Genomic DNA, 20,209 nt, shown 5'->3' with positions numbered 1-20,209 from the left:
TCCTACAAAGTGATACTTGACAGATGCCCTACTCAATTCAGGCTCTACACTTTAAAGGCTGGTGTTCATGGTTATTTCATACTATCTGGAAAAGTACAAAATAATATCAAATTGTTATTCAATTTCCGAACGTTTTAAATGTAGTTTTTCACTTCGACAATAACCAAAAAGAAAGTCATCACCTATTATAATACCTAATAACACATCTTACAAAGTGCCTCTGCACAGATGCCTTACTCAATTCAGGACCTTGCACTTTGAAAGCTGGTGTTTTGGCATTGTATAAACTAATAAACATAATACAGCAGTGATGACCTTATTGATGAAATCAGGCTTACGATTTCAAGTTGGTTTAAATTTTCAAGAGCGTGCATTTTAGATGGGAAAGCGTAAGAGACAAATAATCATTCTTTAACCTTTCGGAATAGATATTTTTTAAAATTTGTCACGCTCCATAAATTCGGTACAAAGATAGTGACAAAGTACAAAATTAAAACACAATAAAAATTTAAATGGGAAAATCCTGAAACCGAAGCATTTGATTTTCTGTTTGGTTATCCGATTGGTTCTTAGGTGTCGGTGTAGAAAATTATCGTGAATACCATTTATATGTATATCCTCCCTATTGATTATCTCCTCACTTATATTTCCTTAATCCAGTAGCCAAGTATTGAACCTATAAGGGTTGAAAAATTAAAACACAAAATGCAGTAGTAACCTTTTATTAGTTTATCCCATTAATAATAAATAAGCGGCAGAAAGTTGAATGAACTTTCACAAGCCGAAAATAATACCTGCGTTTGCGGAGAATAATTATTAATAGAAGAGAATAATAATTAATAGTTCAGACGGGACGAAAATATGGTCGCTTCATTGGTGTGCGCTATTCTTTATTTTTTTCGAAGGCAATAAAAAAAAACTTTATTATAAATCCTAAATATTGCATAAAAATAAAATGCTTAAAAAACTACGAAAGTGAATTTGGGTGTTTAATAGACTGAAAACAATTTACGATACTAGTTTTAGTAACAGTTTATAAAACGGTTTTCTGCTATTTTTTTGTATCTCTTTTACCCTAGAAGCTTACGGGACCCGGGAGTGAATAGAGGTGCTGGGTAAGGTAAATTAACTATAAAATAGTGAAACAGCATCTGTACTGCATACCTAAATACAGCACGCAGCTACAGGGTCTTTTTGAACAAAGTAAAGGTCAAAAAACCCTAAAAAAAAAAAGTTCTTGGTTTACTGCTTATCCACTGAGCTAGGGCGATGTTGCCATGTTGACCTACAAATATAAACAAACTACTGAAATTTATTTTTATATGGGAAAAAGGGTTGAAGCTATCCAGGTATATTTCTTTAAATCTTAGATAACTATTTTATTAAAATATACTTCAACGTAAGTAATAAGAAACAAATACGTCTAAAAAGTATATCCTATATAAGAAGAGAAATCCCAGAAGACATCTATATTTATCTGCCAAAATGATAACAGTGTTTTCACGTTAAAATAGTGAACGGGTTTCACTATTTCTACCCAAGCTAATACCCAGCGATGAAACATTCATCGCTTAGGCAAAGGTTCGTAACCTTCATATTTTCTAACTTTTTGAGATTCTATTCGTATGAAAAAGTATATAGAAGGCTCGTAAATGTTGAACACATGGAAAGAGCTTAGGTCGTGTTGGTTGATTCAGGTGTTACAGTTCGTAGATCTTAACACACCATGGTTCACTAAACAATCCACCAGTATTCGGCGATTGAAACTCATCACTAAAAATTCGCTGATTCTAAAAGCACAACTATCACAAGCCATCGTTTTTGTTTTGAAAAGTACTCAGCAAATTTAAACATTTAACAATAACAATTGAAATATTTAACCATGTTATCTAAGACATGCGTAATTACACCTTTATAATAAGAAGACAAGAGACAGAAGGTTTTACAAAATTTAGGCGATTTTATTGGAATTTTTGTTTTGTCTAAATTTTTCTCGAGTATTTATGAAAGTAAGACCTAACATTTTGGGAAAAATCGAGAAATATGTAGTCATTTAGTGAAATGGTTTCCAGAAATGTGATTTTAAGCGACTAAACAATGTCATTTACTTTAAATGCCGTAAGTATGGTTGTTTTTTGTATTAAAAAAAAAGGCTGTCATTTACAAAAAAAGGCAAATTCGTATTTTCGCCAGCGTACAACATGTAAATACCTACATTATGAAATGTATTATGATGCCATAATTTTAACCTTTTCGAAATTGCTGGCTCATAAATGTCCCAAGAATTTTTTCAAGAACACGAAAATTAAAACAGCGCTTTGTAATGCATTGGGATGGGATAATTCAGTATTGGGGATATCTCAAACGGGATTCCCGAGCTACGACATACGTTCTCGACATTTGTAGAGAAGGTTGGTGGCTCTCGAGACGTGCGCATTTTTCTCAATTCGCTACGCTTTCAGTGAATATTAATAATAGTTGTGCCTTTATTTTGGACGCGGTAGTGATGGATTTGGATAGACCAGGTAAGAATCCACTAATTTCGATATAATTTAAATTGTTCTAAAATATTTTTATTTAGTTAATAAAATTTAAACCGTAACAAGTATTATGAAGATTTTTTTGGGTATTATTTTTGCTTACTAATGGATTTGATATACTTTCCACCTAGATCCAGCTATTATTTCTATTACGATTAAAGGTTTTAGTCCTGTAGAAGTAAATGTTTTTATAATTAGTCGCGGAAAAGTACTACTAGGGCACATTGAATTGATTTGTTTTTATCTGAATAAAAATAAAATAAAAACATTGTTATTGTAAGAGTAATAACAGGCGAACATTTTTTTGTTATAGATTGCCAAGGTCCCTCGGGAGTAAAACTAGTGACCCGTAGAAACATGTTCGACCGTATGCAGGCCCTGGGTCTACCAAGTTTGGAAGAAAAACTAAATGCTTTGAAAGATCAAATTTTGTCCTGTGACAATTTTACAGAAGATCAAATTGAAAGTCTTAAAGCCAGTTTTGCACGTTTTAAATCACAAACGAAGCAAAGGTGGGTAAAGGCCCATAAGAAGGAAGACGTGTTTTTAAAATACAATCAATCATGGTTAGAAGGAACTATTGAAATTCCCGTGGTTATTCAAAAAAGGCCAGGCCGACCACCTAAGATGTTTGAAGAATCAAGTGAAAGGACTAAAAGAAGAAAAACCGAAGAAATACGGGTTTCATTAGCCAAGGAAGTTATCATTCATGCTGCTCAGGTTGAGTTGCGAAAAAGCGGAAAACGCGATGCTTCCGACATACTAAAGGAAATAACTACAAGTAGCCCGTTACGTGCTACGAAATATAAGAAGGCGATTTCAGAAACAAAAACCAAAGAGCCTACCCAACTTGCTCCATTGGAGGCGCTATCAATGTTTGTGGAAGCAGATTTAACTCGAAGACAATATGAGGTAATCCGAAATACGAACAAAAAGTTTTTTCCTTGTTACAGTCTTTTACAAAAAGAAAAACAAAAATGTTACCCACCAACAGAAGAATGCAACGTAACCAATACCAGTGCCGAAAGTAATTTGCAAGCTTTGGTTGATCTCACCGTAATGCGTTTATCTACCTACATGAACGAAGTCCTAATAACGCTGAGAGAGGAAGAAAAAGACAGTTTAAAGGTTATTTGCAAATGGGGCTGTGATGGCTCACAACAATGTCAATTCAAACAAAAATTTGAAAATGACGCCGACTCAGACGCTAACATATTTCAAAGCTGTTTTGTACCTCTAAGACTAGTTTGTGGTAAAGAAGGTAAAAATATAGTCTGGGAAAATCCTACTCCCTCATCTCCCAGGTACTGTAGACCAATAAGGTTTCGATTCGTAAAAGAAAGTACAGATGTTACGCAGGAAGAAATTGAGTATATAAATAAGTCTATACAGGGACTTCAACCAACACGTGTTAATTTACAAGAAAAAGAATTGTTAGTTAGGCATGTCTTTATCATGACAATGGTGGATGGAAAGGTCTGCAATGCAGCTACAGGCACTAAATCAACCAGCAAGTGCTATTAGATATGTGGTGCAACCTCCAAAGAATTTAACCAGTTAAATCTAGAAAAGCCAGTCTGTTCTGAAGCTTTAGAGTTTGAACTCTCAATTTTACATGCGAGAATTCGCTTTTTCGAAACTATCCTCCTTTTGGCATATAAATTGCCGGTGAAAAAATACAGAGAACGAAAGACCGAAACAGAAAAAAGTATGGAAAAGGAGAGAAAGCTGGAAATTCAGGAAAGATTTCGCCGAGAAACTGGACTCTTAGTGGATATGCCAAAGGCTAATTTCGGCAATACAAATGACGGCAACACGAGCAGGAGGTTTTTCGAGGACCCAAAACTGTCATCAGAAATAACTGGCATTAGCTATGAGCTAATCTATAGACTAAAAGTAATTTTGGAAGTAATATATGGTTATATAATTAATCATGAAAAATACAACATATATGCATTGGAAACTGCTAGGTTATATGTTAGTTTGTACCCTTGGCACCCAATGAGTCCAACTATGCATAAAGTACTTATTCATGGTGCAGTTATAATAAAAAATGCATTATTGCCCATTGGACAGCTCTCCGAAGAGGATGCAGAAGCCCGAAATAAACATTTCCGAACATACCGTCAAGATTTTGCCCGAAAATTCTCCAGGAAGGATGCAACAGGGACATTTTTAATCGGCTTCTTTTAAGTTCCGATCCGGTATTAAGTGGCATAAGGAAAGTAAACAGAAGAAAATTGGGATCTTTTCTACCAGAAACCATAACACTTCTGATGCCTGCCAGTCCTCCAGACAGCGTAACTACTGCAGATCCATCAGACAGCGAAGATGATATTTTATTTGACGAATGTTAGTTTTTTTATCATTATTAATTTTATTATTATTAATTTTTTTTATATTAAATATACTTGACTTATTAAAATAAGATGTTATTTACTTTAAAATATCCTTTGGCATAGATAAAAACAAAAAAATAATTTTGGCCGCATAGATTAATGAAATACCCCTATGTGCACCAGTAGAAACCGTAGGACTCCACAAGGAAATTTGAAATGCTTCAAATATTATTAAAAACAATCTCCAATCAATTAAACGTACAGGGTGGCCAGATAAGAATGCAAAGTGCTGTATTTTAGAAACTATTCGTCGTAGAGACTTGCGGTAAAAAATTTTATGACTAAAGTGGCCAAAAGAATACCGTGGAAAATATTTTTAGATTTCCAAGATGGTCGCCAGGGGGCGTAACCGCCATATTAAACTTTTTAAGTGATTTTTCACTGATATCTACTCAGTAAATATTACAAAAAAATATATGCTTTTTAAAGCTCAGCTTTACTCGAGTAATTTTTGTTTAACACTTTGTGACGTATCTATTAAAAAAAAGTGGTGGGGGTAATTCAATTTTTTTTTGACAGCTGTAACTCTTAAACGACTGAACGGATTTTAATAAACTTGGTCTCGTTAGAAAAAACATTTATTGTTCCATCAAATTCGTCTTATCTGTGATATGTCTAGTTCTTAGTAATGCCGCTAGAGCGCGTTTTTTGATCTAATAACAGAAAATTGCAAAATTCTCTAAAAAATTAAATGCAATAATATGACTTTTTTTTCATATAAATGTAGTGAAACGATAGCTAAATAGGCCAGTGGAAACCGCATCTCGATACCTTATTCATAGCCTGAAATATCGAAGAAAGAATATTTAGTTATCATATAATTTTAATAAGACGATATTACACCGATATTTATTGTTATTTATTTGTCTTTTTTCAAGGTTCGATGATAAAATGTCTTAATTTAATAATTTTTAAATAATTAAAATATTCTTTCAAAAGTTTAAAAAAAAACGCGTATGGCCATAATAACAAAAATTACCGATTTTGAAATAAAACTAATGCCTCCTTAAATGCTCGAACTGTCTTCCATCAAACTTAATGCATTGTTGGAGCCGCTTATGCGCGGACATTACAGCAGCTTCAATTTCTGCTCTTGACAGGCTGTAAATTGCTTCTTATATTCCTATTTTCATGTCGTCTCTAGTTGTTGGTTGAATTTGGTAAACAATTTTTTTCAACCGACCCCATAGGTAGAAGTCAAAACAGGTGAGGTCTGGGGATCGGGGTGGCCAAGGAAATAGACTTCCTCGCCCAATCCACCTCTGTTGAAATCTTAAATCTACATGTCCTCCTAGGCAACCGTCTAAATGCAAAAACATATTTCGTCGTAACTGCAGGGGTATATCTTCTAATAAAAGAGGCAATTGGTTCACCAGAAAATCAAGAAATACGGCACCATTTAGTGGTTGATTAAAGAAATAGGGACCTATAATAGTTTTGCCCAGAATGCCACACCACACATTGAGACTCCAATGGCCTTGATGTTGGCCCTCCCGCAACCAGTGAGGATTGTTGTCACACCAATAATGCATATTATGCAAATTATGTTTCCATCCCTCCTAAAAGTGGCCTCGTCTCTCCAAAGAATTTCGGATAAAAATCCTCTGTTTTCCCTAATACTGCCCAACATTCAATGATAATAATCTAACCGTCGGTCAAAGTCTCCATGATTCAAGGCTTGATGTAAAACCATATGATATGGGCGCAGTCTAAAAATTTGAAAGAAACACATTGCGAAATAATTATATAAAGTAGTATTTTTTGTGACATAAAAATTTACCTGTGATCCTTTAAAATGTTTAAAGAATTCGTGGAATTCAATGGGGATAGACATTAATAATATTGTCTTCCCTTGTTCTAGCCGAGTGTCTTCGCAACTGAGGTCGAAAGCTGCCAGTATTACGCAAATTCGCACTAAACGCGGAAAAATTCTCGCATCGCGTAAACGCCGATTTGGATATCGAGCTCTGTATACCCTTTAAGACAATGCAGCATTTTGAAGACATTCAAAATATGCCGCAATCATATCGACAGCTTCATCATTTGTAAAAGACATTTTAATAGTTTTAACGCTTTACTTATGTGTGCAACAAACACAAATTGGACTGCCTAATTTTAATATATGTTGACAAGTTGATTTTAGGCATTTGTTTTTTCCTCCATGGCCTACTCTTCAATATTCTGCCTACCTTGCACGCGTTTTTTTTTAAATTTTTTGAACAAAGAATATTTTAATTATTTAAAAATTATTAAATTAAGACATTTTATCATTGAACCTTGAAAAAAGACAAATAAATAACAATAAATATCGGTGTAATATCGTCTTATTAAAATTATATGATATCTAAATATTCTTTCTTCGATATTTCAGGCTACGAATAAGATATCGAGATACGGTTTTCACTGGCCTTTTTAGCTATCATTTCACTAAATTTTTATGAAAAAAAAGTAATATTATTGCATTTAATTTTTTAGAGAATTTTGCAATTTTCTGTTATTAGATCAAAAAACGCGCTCTAGCGGCATTACTAAGAACTAGACATATCACAGATAAGACGAATTTGATGGAACAATAAATGTTTTTTCTAACGAGACCAAGTTTATTAAAATCCGTTCAGTCGTTTAAGAGTTACAGCTGTCAAAAAAAATTGAATTACCCAATCAATCAATCAATCAATCAATGCTTTATTGTCAAGAAATTGTTACAATTTGTAGACAAAGCTGTAAAACAAAAAAGACACAAAAATGCAAACAAAACACAATTAAAAAAAAGAAAAACAAAACAAAATTTAAAAAAAATATAAATAAATAAATAGAATAGATTATCTACAATATATACAGATTAATACAATTTAGAAATTGTAAGTAGTCAAAAATATTATTATAAAATATACAATTTAATGTATACAATGTCAAAAAAAAAGGTCATTAAAAAATCTCTCTTCGTTAAAAAAAAAAATGTAAAAAATGTTTAAAAAAGTAAAAAATTATAAAAAATCCTAAAATAGCTACAAAAAGCAGTATACCTAAACATGTACAGATAGTAAAAATACATAATCAGCTAGTGCGAAATTTCAAATCAATGATTACAAAAAAAAAATCATTAACTGTGTAAAAAGCTCTCTCCAGTAAGAATGCTTTTAATGCTTTACGAAATGCAAAAAAAGATGTGATGGATTTAATTTCCAATGGCAGATGATTGTGCATTTTTTTTGCATTATATAATATGGAACTTTTGACTAACTCTGAATGTGGGGTAGGCAGGTATAGATCATGTTCCGTGTATCTAAGTAGATAACTATGGGAAGGCCTATCAGATGCTGAACCGTGTTTGCGTATTAGACAAAGGGACTCAAATATGAATAAAGATGGAAAAGTTAATATTTGAAATTTTTTGAAGAAATGCTGGCAATGACTTCTGTATTTAAGTCTCAGTGTATAACGTAAAGCTCTCTTTTGTAGTCTAAAAATACGGTCAAATTGAGTTGCACTACATGTACCCCAGAATGGAAGGGCGTATCGAAGGTGCGATTCAAAAAGGGCAAAATAAACTGTTCTAGAAGTAGACAGGCTAAGCTCCTTAGAAATTGATCTTAACGCAAAACAAGCGGAACTTAATTTTCTTGATAAAAAGTCAATATGTGTGTCCCATTTTAACGAGTTGTCAACAGTTAGCCCTAAAAACTTTACAGAATCAACTTCGTCAATTGTTGCATTACCAAGTACAAAAGATTGCAAGGTATTTTTATAGGACAACATTTTAGTTTTGGAAATGTTGAGACAAAGGAGATTAGAGTCGCACCATGATTTGATAGTAGTTAAGTCACTTGATACGGTTCTATGAAGTTTAGAAATATCCGGATCACTCCAGGTAAAACTAGTATCATCAGCAAATAGACAGACTTTACCGTTAATATTTAGATTAGCAATGTCATTGATGAAGATAAGAAACAAAATAGGGCCAAGTACGGAACCTTAAGGCACTCCACTTTGTATTGGCTTGCAAGAAGACATAGTCGAATCAATTCTCACAGCTTGACTTCTGTTACTGAGATACGACTTAAACCATTCAAAAGGCGCTCCTCTGAACCCGTAATATTGCAACTTTTTTAATAAGATGTCATGATTAACACAATCAAAGGCTTTAGAAAAATCACAGAAATCTGTTGCTGTAGGGTGTTGGTTGTTTAAGCTATTATTAAAAAGAGAAAACATAGCATCATTTGTGCATTTGTTATTTAAAAATCCAAATTGATGGGAAGTAAGTATTTTATATTTTAGCAAAAATGATTGAAGTCTTTTTTTAACCAATCTTTCAATAATTTTTGAAAGTGTGGGAAGAAGAGCAATAGGGCGATAGTTGGAAGACTGATCTTTGTCTCCTCCTTTATGTAGTGGAATTATTATCGCCAACTTAAGGCAGTTAGGAAAAACACCTTTTTGAAAAGACTGATTAATTAGAGTAATAAGATGACATAATGTACATTCGGGCAGATTTGAAAACATTTTGAGAGTAAGTCCATCAATTCCAGAAGAGCCTTTGTTTTTGATTTCCCTAATTGAACTGCAAAGCTCTGGTAACACTACGGGCGTAAAGAAGAAGCTGTGGAAATTCTCATTTGCAATGGGAAGATATGAAAGTGGATCATGGGAAGGAGTTATGGTACTCATTAAATTATTTGCCACATTTACAAAATAATCATTAAGGTTTTCAGATGAAGTGGAGATAGTATTCGACAAAGAAGGCTTATTTCTCAAAGCATTAACAATCGACCATGTTTCCTTAGCCACATTTTTAGATTTAGCCAGTCTCCTATTATAGTAAATATCCTTGGCGGCTTTTAAAGTTCTCTGATAAATCTTTTTGTAAAGTCTTACGTACTCATGAAAAAAAGCGCTGTCTGAAAATTTCTTAAGATGAGATAATAAGCGCATGTTCTTAGCAGATGTACGCAAGCCTTGGGTAGACCAGGGGTTATGTTGCTTCTTTTTAAGAGGTCTCAAAGGAAAGGACTTGCGAGAAAGACTAGATAGCGTTTTTACAAATCTAGAGAATTCTGAATCAACGTCGTCAGAGAGAATATTCCAGTCAGTTGATTGACAAAGGTGCCTAAAATGTAAAAAATTTTTATCCGAGAAAATACGGCCTAATTTGCGTGGAACATTTTTACTTTTAGATTTAGTTATGGAAAACTTTGTTAACATTGCTTCATGGTCTGAGAAACCTGGGCTTAAGACAGTACAATCGACGAAATCTGGCTCAAAGGAAGATACGACATAATCTATTGTACTAGAGCTGGTTTTAGTTATTCTGGTAGGTGATTTAATGTGCATGATTAAGCCAAAAGAGTCGAAAATGGACTGGAGAGATTCTTGAGCAGCACACACACTGGAAAATCAATGTTTAGGTCGCCACATAAAATGAGTTTGCTTTTTAATGGCAGAGACTCAAGCACGCTTAGTAATTTTTGGAAAAAAACATTTACGTCAGCATCAGGTGTTCTGTAAATACAAACAACGTAAAGATCAAAATTATTATTGTAGACAATGGAAAACTCAAATATTTTTTCGGAAACTAAATTATCGAACTTGGTTACCATTGAAAAGTCGTTGCTAGTAGATAATATCACAGTATTATATATAACCCCCCACCGCTTTATTTTAATAGATACGTCACAAAGTGTTAAACAAAAATTACTCGAGTAAAGCTGAGCTTTAAAAAACATATATTTTTTTGTAATATTTACTGAGTAGATATCAGTGAAAAATCACTTAAAAAGTTTAATATGGCGGTTACGCCCCCTGGCGACCATCTTTGAAATCTAAAAATATTTTCCACGATATTCTTTTGGCAACTTTAGTCATAAAATTTTTTACCGCAAGTCTCTACGACGAATAGTTTCCAAGATATAGCACTTTGCATTTTTATCTGGCCACCCTGTACAACACGAGCGCTTAACTGCAGCTTGCCTTGAACTTGGTGAGGGTGTTTTCGAAAACATTTTAAATTAGTGGAATTTTGTTTTTTACTAGTATTTGTTTGTGTTGCTTTTAAAACAAAAAATCTTATAAAAAAACTGGTTCAGAATCGGATTAAAACGTATGGGTTGATTTATCTTATTTTGACCTTTGAACATGTTCCCAAAATATTTCCGTTTCCTCCCAAAACACCCTGTATATCTGATAAATAGTGTTGACTTTACCATAGTAAATCTTAATTGTTTTTTGAGCAGTTTTGAAATAATAATCGGAAACCATTGATCACATCAGGCACCGTAACGATATTTAAATCTTATGTATTCTTTTAAAAGAAATTATTAAATACAATTTTTAAAATATTGCTCTACTGTCTCAAAACGACCCTACTATTTGAATGAACTTATATTAAGTAGCGTATAAAGTAGGTTTTGCAAACAACATTTGTTTGTAAACTAATAATAAGTTGAAACGTCAAAACCATAATTTAGAATGTAATTTAACTTTAACTTGATTCAAAAAGGCGTTTTTTTGCCCTGAGTATAAATATACAGGGTGGTTCAGTTCAAACGTCATTAATTTTAATATGTGATAGAGAATTGAAAAAGAAATAGACTTTCATCATACATTTTTTCTCAGAAATGTTTGATAACAAAGATATTAAACATTATCTTTCGTTTATTTATCATAACTTTTAAACTACCAGCTTAATTTTAATTAAATTTCGCACGCAGGTTATTGTAGTGAATTGTCAATTACTGACAAAGTCAATTTTTAAAAAAATTGCCAGTGGCGTAACATACGGAGGGATTTGGTTCTTTTTTGTCTCAAATCTGCAAGGGAAAACATAATTTATAATAATATAAATTATATAATAAACGCCTAATTTTCTTTTTTTTTAAGTTTTTGCAGCAGTTTTAACTGGCGTTTGTCTACAATTAAACTAAGATATTTTAAAAACAGTACCTTAAATCATCATTTTGCAAGAGTAACTTTTTTTTCCAAACTAAACGGAAAATCTAAAAGTTGACTTCATATAAAAAAATATTTTTTCACCTTGCAGTCCCTCCGGATGTTACGCCACTGGAAATTTTATTAGAAATTGGCTTCATCAGTACCTAACCTGCATGCCAAATTTAATTAAAATTGAGCAGGTAGTTTAAAAGTTATGATAAATAAACAATTAATTATTCTTAACTTCAGCACCCTGAATCTTTGTTATCAAACATTTCTGAGAAAAATTTTATAATGAAAGTCTATTTCTTTTTAAATTCTCTATCACGTATTAAAATTAATGACGCTTAAACTGAACCACCCTGTATATACAATATCTTAGAGGTTAATCAAATAGGATTCATATTGATGCAAATTTAGTTTACTTTCAGATTACACCCCTATCATGTCGTTCTGCACTAAGCTGCGACAGATATGGACTTCGATATGAACTCGATTATTGCCATTGGCTTCTGGGAATGGTTAACGAAAACCCTCAATTTCTATACAGAATTCTTTGGACAGGCGAGTCTACTGTTAATAGCAATGGTGGGGTAAATCGCCATAATATACATTATTGGTTTTCATAAATCCCCACTGGAAGCAAGAAGTTCAGCATCAAGGATGCTGTAGTATAAATGTATGGTATGGTATAATAGGTGGCACAATTATAGGACCATATGTTTTTGACGAGGCACTAAGAGGTAATATCTAGAGTTCCGCAGAAACACATTGCCTATTTTCTTGGGAGATGTAAATCTGGATCTTAGGCGGAATATGTTTCTGCAACTTAATGGTTGTCCAGTGCATTTTGCAAGAAATATGCGAGAACCCCTAATTGCAGCATACCCATTGCTGCATTTAGGTGTTAAATGCTGCATTACCATACTTCCTATACTCGATGTATAGAAAGAGGAAGCCTGCTTCTATGATGACCCCGTTTTTCGGACCAGGACTACATTCAGAAAATATAATCCTCAAAATGCGATTCATGGTTTGCCTAGAAAATTTAGGACGACACTAGAGCAATTTTTAAAAAAAGCGGTGCGAAATAATCTATTAATATAAATGTATTATATGAAAGAACGCCTCCTCATGGATTTTCGAAAAACTACTTATACTAAGTTTCTTTGTTTAAACGAACATTCATTTAAACACAAGTTTTCTCAATTCGACTAATGCAATAGGAATTTACGACGATTTTTGTAATTTTAATTTTTTAATGGTTACATTTTTTTTAATAACTTTAGTTTGAGTAGTTATATCTGAATGCGGTTTTTACCAATCTGTTCAGCTTTGTTCCCTGCTTTTAATAGCATAAAAAATATGTATCGTTAACTTGTTGAATAACGTAAATCCCCAAGTCAATGCCCCTATCGGATTTTGGCGAAAGCTAACAGTAATATTTTATTGATATAAAAATAAAGCAGTAGAGAGACTTTTAACCAAAACTTATTTTAGAAGGATCGGCCCACTCAGAGCCAGTTTTCAGCTGTTTTTCTCACTCAAGCTAAAAACTCTTCTTAACACTTTACAAGTATTTGTTAAAACTTTTTTGTGTGGAAATGTTTGAAGATTATTACAATAATATTTTAAGATGCCCGTTATTGCAAGGTTTTTGAAAAAATTTAATTTTAAATTTTGAAGTAGCTGTAACGCCCCCTAGTAGCCGGCCAATGAAGGTTCTACGATTATTAGTTTCTGAGATACAGGCGCTTACCTCGTTTAAGTGGCCGCCCGGTACATAGTACATCCCATCTAGGGAATCCAATCCCGCAATTGCGGGATCCCTCCAAGTTTCTGCGGGATCAACATTGCGGGATTTTCCGTGCGGGATCTGCGGGAATCAATATTAAAATTCCGTATTCGACAACAAAACTACAAATGTCATTTAAAACGCCTCAGAAAGCAAAAAACCACTCATAAATAATTACGGACTTATCTAGTCGGACATCTGTTATATAATTGCATTACTGCACGGATTTAAATCCAAGGGGAATCCCCAAGCGCCGACGCTTCGTCGCCCGGGATTTCCAGCTGGGCTATTGGAAATAAGTCAAACAAAACAAACAGGTTATTTTACTTTCCGATTTATGTGTGTGCGTATGTGCGTAAGTGGAAAGCGTTTAACTAGTGACTGGAAACAATTTCTTTAGTTAAATAAATTACGTATTACATCGAATGTAAACTAATAATCGCTAAAATGAGTGTCACTGTGGTTTATAAAGAGAATAAAGGCTCAAGTTTAGTTTGGAAACATTTCTTAAAATCTGAAGATGGTTTTACAGCTAAATGTAAGTTATGCCCAAGCATTATTAAAATCTCTGCTCGTTCTACCGACCCACCCACTTACAAACGAAGCATAATATGAATTTAAAATCCAAGAATAACAGTGAGGGTGATGTTATTGACATTGATAGTGCCAGTACTGCCAGTAGCTCGAAAAGTTCGTTTACTAGTTCTACCCTTATTTCTAAGCGCTCAGGCTCAGATGACATTAGTTCTTCTATGCTACCATAGTTTGTTTATAATTGCATAAGACTTAAGACCTTTTCTTAGCAATTAGCATGTTTAATAGGTTTATTACAAAAAGTTATATATATATATATATATATATATAATATATATATATATATATATATATATATATATATATATATATATATATATATATTGTTAACAATCACGCATTCTTGCGGATCCGCGGGATCGATGATTTTTATCTCGCAGGTTTGCGAGGGTGTGGGATTGAATTCCCTAATCCCATCTCTTAACACTTGCACGAAAAAAACATATTCTGTTAATTATATCTTAAAAAAAATTAACTTGAAGTAGATCAGGATCATTCAACCCTAGGTTTAGATTATGGAATGCAGAGTGTTTTTTTAATGTCACAATAAATTATTTTTACATAACGAATTATAAAGGTAAGTTGGTCATGCTTTGGTCAATCAATTTTAAATTCTTTGAGGACAAATAAGCGGTTGAATTAAGTTTTGAAAGAATATTTGTCACTTTAATAGTTTGTGAATTTTAGATAATTAAATTAAATAACTAAAAATATTTCACAATAAATATGCGCTCTTCTATTATTTCACGCACATGTTTAAAATTTCGAATATGTGATAACTTGTATTCTGTAGTGAATTGCAAATACAAATTTTGTATTGTTCAGACATACTTAAGACCCTAACGTACCATAGCATCACTGTACGTTATTTTAAAAAAATTGAGTTTTCTTTCATAAACTTTAATTTTTATTCCTTCTCTATAATAAAAGCCGCTTAAAAGGTTCTAGGAGTCAAGTTAATTCTTCAGAATATTGGCGCGACTTTTAAAATTGACATAAATAGTGGTAAATAAATATTTGAAGTAGTCTTAAATTATCGTGTTTAGTGTGTACGTGTATAATAAATCGGTTAACTATTTTTGTACATCGAGTATTTTAATTTACACCTTAACAGTAAAAACGCTACAATTTGAAAACATACCTGACCTGTCTACAACAGATTTTTAAAGTTGCAAAATCAATCTCTGAGGGTTTTTCTGCAGTTTCTGCTGTGCCACAGGGCAGTAATTTGAGGCCGTTGCTCTTTTGAATTCCTATTGATAGCCATCCAAGGGTGGTAAAACACGAGAAAGTTTCCTTTTTGTTGATGACTTAAGATCTAGAAGTTGCAAGAAAATATAAACTTTGTAGAAAATTGATTTAAGCAAAATTAATATCAAATTTATTTATTTCATAACTAATAAATTATTAATTTACAAAACAAAGGTAAAGGATCTGAAAGTTGTTTTTCAAAGTAATATAAAATTCAATAGTCATTTTGAGAATATTACTAATAGGGTCAAGTGGGGTAATTGTAAAAACGGGGTACATGAAAAAGGCGTGTTTGTCAAATAGCCGCGGGCTTTAAAATGTAGATGGTGCTTCTGCAGCAATGTTTTAACCTTGGACTATAATGTACATGATCAGGTTGCATTTGTATTTAGTGGGATGAGGTTAAAAAAAAAGACATAACAACAAGCTGAAAACTTTTACGGTGTTCCCAAATCCTGTATTTTTCATCGAATTAAAGGACGCAATATCTCTGTAGATAAAATAGGTGCTGGGCGTCCATCAGTGTTGTCAAAAGAAGAAGAAAAGTTGGTACAGTGTATTAAAGCTCGTGCTAGGATGGGTTATCACTGTGACAAAGAAGAAATTAAGAATATTGTGGCTCAATATGTCGAGATTTCTCAAATTAAATATCCCTTTAAAGATGGTATACCCGGAGACGATTGGTACTACGAGTTTTTAAAACGGAATCCCTCAATTTCATTTAAAAAACTCGAACTACTAAAAAAATCAAGAAAAGACGCCAGAGACCCTGAAGGTTGTTTACGATTTTTATAATGAACTTTCGCAGCTTGTTTAGAATTATAATTTGGAAGAAAAACCATCATTTATTTTTAAGACAGATGAAAGTGGATTTGGTACTGATCCACACAAACTAAAGGCATTAGGAGAAAAAGGAAAATGTAAGTTTCCTTAATTTTTAACTAACATTGTATTACCTTCCTTTTTGGTTTTAGCTTAGTACATGTCACAGGAGGATCAGGCAGAGAATCCATTTCAGTGTTGGCAACAATTTGTGCAGATGGTTCGTATTTGCCCCCCTATATACTATTTAAAGGAGCAGCAGTTCAACCAAGATGGATTTCAGAAAAAGCTTACCCAGGGACCCTATACACTACTTCATCCAATGGTTGGATGGAGGAACCCCAGTTTTTTGAATGGTTTTGTACAGCTTTTGTGCAAGAGGTTCAGAATAAAAGAAGGACATGGGGAACACCAAATCAAACAGCTCTTTTAATGTATAATGGGCATAGTTCTCACATAAGCTGTCGTATTGTAAATGCGGCACTTGATAACAACATTCAAGTTTACAAATTTCCGAGTCATTTGACTGATAAGATCCAACCATTGAATAAATGTGTCTTCGGTCCAGTGAAAAAACAAATTGGTAAAGGTAACATCAGGTTATCAAAATTCCAATTTGTTTAGTTATTAGGAGAGGTTTGGAGAGATTCTATGAAACATGATAACATCGTTAAAGGTTTTATTTCTACTGGCACATTTCCAGTCGATTCAACAAAATTTCCTGAGGCAGATTTTAATCCTGTTTTGTTAAGAAGGTATAAAGAAAACCAGCTAAAATCTAAAAACTCATCCACACCATGCACTAGCCCTACACAATTTACAGAAAATATTGAAGAGCAATCTCCAAGGCAATCTCCTATTGAAAATCTTAAAATATTAAGTGTAAATAATCAAGCCAATACTACCTTAGAACACAGCACACTTGATATAAATTTGGAAAAAACGTTTCTAAAATCTCTGGTCTTGAACTTGCTATTCCTTTGACCTCTACCCATAAAACTCCAATTAAAACCCCAAGTAAAATAATAGATATTTTCTGTCAAGCAATGAATACCAGCTACGAAAAATTAGAGGTTGTTAAAAGAAAAATTAATCAAGTACCAAAATTAAAATCTGTAAAATACAGTAAAATACTTACTAATGTAAAAGTCGTGGAAAAAATGAAAATTATTGAAGCTCAAAGAAGGGAAAAAGAAGTCAAGAAAAATAAGAATAAAGAAAATAAAGATTTAAAAAAGAAACAGAAGAAACAAAAAAAGACAGGGAAAAAGAAAAATCCAATTGAAACTGATTCAGACAATGAAGACCTCAATGAAAACAATACAAATTATAGCTCAGATAATGAATCAGATGATTCTGATTTTCTGGAATCTTGCATAAAAGAAATTTTGAAAGAAGTAGATTATGAACAGCCAGAATGGAACAAACTTAAACCCGGCATGTTTTTAGTGATAGACTTTTTGGGGGGCCCAAGGAAAACAAACCATTATCAATATGTAGTATGTATTGAACAAGTATCTATAGGCGAGGGGGAAATCTATGTCAGTTGTTTTGGAAGAGAAGATAAATATTCAACTTTTTTGCTGCTTGAGAAGAACCAACTACAGAGATTGAGTTCAGCTCAATAGTAGCAATTTTACCAGACCGCAAAATTAAGTTGAAAAAAAGAAAATTGCTGTATATTTTTTCTGGCTATGTTAGTGTATTTGAAAAATAGACCATAATTGGGCAAAAACTGAGTTAACTAGAGTTAAGTTTTTTATTTTTCTTTATGTTTTTTAAGAAGTGGGTTTGTAGGCATCTTTTCTTTAATAAAAACTACTCTCAAATGTTTAGTATTATTTAATGGTGTATTTGTAAACGTTGCACATGGGGTAATTGTAAATGACAGATTTTGATATAAAACTACCATAATGTTAGTCAAGGAAAAATTATTATCGGCCCATTTGTTTCCAATTACCCTTTGTTTTGAAATATTATCACCGATATTTAGACTAAAATTAATTTACATTTATCCCAAATATCAGGGGAAATTGTAAATAGCACCGGGTAATCGTAAATGAACCATAATTCCATAAAACTGCAAAAAACTTGATGAAAACCATCTTAGATCTAAAGTAAAGACTCTAAGGAAGGCTATAATATATCCTATGATTTTCAAATTATTTACAAATATATTTAAAAATATTGACATTTATAAAAATTGCATATTTCATTTACAATTACCCCACTTGACCCTAAAGTGTATGGTGCACTTGGTATTGTTATAAGGAATTCAAGGAACTTCACATGTTATCTTCATGTTAACATAGGTAATGTTTACTTGTACACAGTTTCGTATAAAACCATGCTAAAGGAGTTTAATATTCAAACTTTAGAAATAAGGAGGAAAACTAAATTTTTCAGAGTCGAATAGAGGCCTACCAGATGAGAACAGTGATCTTATACCGGATAGTGCGTCGCCGAGCGGAACATAGGAAATCCCATGTAAATTTTAAGGGAGTCAATTATTGGCTCCTCTGTACATTTTACATAAAAAATGTAAGATAACTTTTTGAAGAGATCAATCTGGCAAACCCTTGTGCAAAGTTTTAATAAGCGAATCTTGAATTATTCAATTAAATGTAATTGCAAAATTGCCAAATTTTCGGTTCAGGTAAAACCAGACACCAGGCACCAGCAAACAATTTGTTATAAGGCTTTGTCAAATCTGACATACAGCCGAATACAAGAAATGTAATTTTTTTTGTTTTATCAATCTTACAACCATACATTCAAGTAAGACTTAATTATGACTATTATTTATTAAGTAATTATTTATTAACTTAATTATGGCTATTTTTTCGTCGATTGAATAATTCATACTTGTTTTCAAATATCGACTGTCACTAATTTATTGTCACTTTTCCTCACGTCAGTGACAATATTCATTTTACTGGTTTTACCTGAACCAAAAATTTGCAAATTTAGCAATTACATTTAATTAAATAATTTAAGATTCGCTTATTAAAATTTTTTTAAACTTTGCACAAGGGTTTGCCAGATTGGTCTCTTCAAAAAGTTATCTTACATTTTTTGTATAAAATGTACAGGGAAGCCAATAATTGACCCCCTTAAAATTCACATGGGTTTTCCTATGTTCCGCTCGGCGACGCACCACCCGGTATATACATCTGCTTGTCAAAGACCCACTTGCTGTAACTGCACTAAAAAAAGCAATAAAACAGATAATTTAAATATTTGGAAATATGTTTCTTTATATTCACTTATAAATAAAAAATAATTGTAGCTTGAGCTATGATAGCTTGCTACATCTATAAATGCTTATTCTGCTCTACATGTTGGATAAAAATATGTTTAAGTAAAATCTATACTGTTGTGACGAATTCATGAAGAGTTATCTATGTTGTTGGGTATTACATCAGTAATACAGTAAAAATCAATTTAGAAAATACTATGTCATACGCTCAAATATTGAAAAGAAGATATATGACCTTAAATTTTTAACGAAACCTTTTGTTATATTTGATTTAATGTAAGTTCAATAAGTCTTAAATGCAATAATTTACTTGAAGTATAATAGATATTTTTTATATACACAGGAGCTGAGAATTAATCAATTGATCTCTGAGCTTGTTTCTTCTTTTCAATATACTACCTCATTTTATTATAGATAATAAACTTGAAAACGATGAGAAAAGCCTAATTTTAAAAATTTTTAAATTTCTTAGGTTGATGTTAATACATGCTTTTTTAATGAAATTTAATTAATAATGTTGCAAGCATTCCAAACAATAAAAGAAATAATGGTGATGTCATTTGAAAAAAAAAGTTGAGGTAATTTTTAGGGGATCACATGTCGGGAGTAGTGTTTTTAA

General features: G+C 32.5%; 1 long non-coding RNA gene across 1 annotated transcript; it reads right to left on the bottom strand.

The window, feature by feature from the left end:
* Nucleotides 1–12,917: 12,917 nt before the first annotated feature.
* Nucleotides 12,918–19,831, bottom strand: LOC126749326 (uncharacterized). Its single transcript, XR_007665014.1, has 3 exons — nt 19,362–19,831; nt 15,400–15,576; nt 12,918–13,745 (listed from the first exon to the last, which is right to left on the bottom strand). It is a non-coding gene; the product is annotated as an uncharacterized LOC126749326 (long non-coding RNA).
* Between the last annotated feature and the right edge of the window lie 378 nt (nt 19,832–20,209).

Source organism: Anthonomus grandis, chromosome 24, assembly GCF_022605725.1.
Source record: "Anthonomus grandis grandis chromosome 24, icAntGran1.3, whole genome shotgun sequence".
NCBI lineage: Eukaryota > Metazoa > Arthropoda > Insecta > Coleoptera > Curculionidae > Anthonomus > Anthonomus grandis.
Note: the sequence above shows the minus strand (reverse complement) of the source record. Positions and strands in the feature narration are given on the sequence as shown.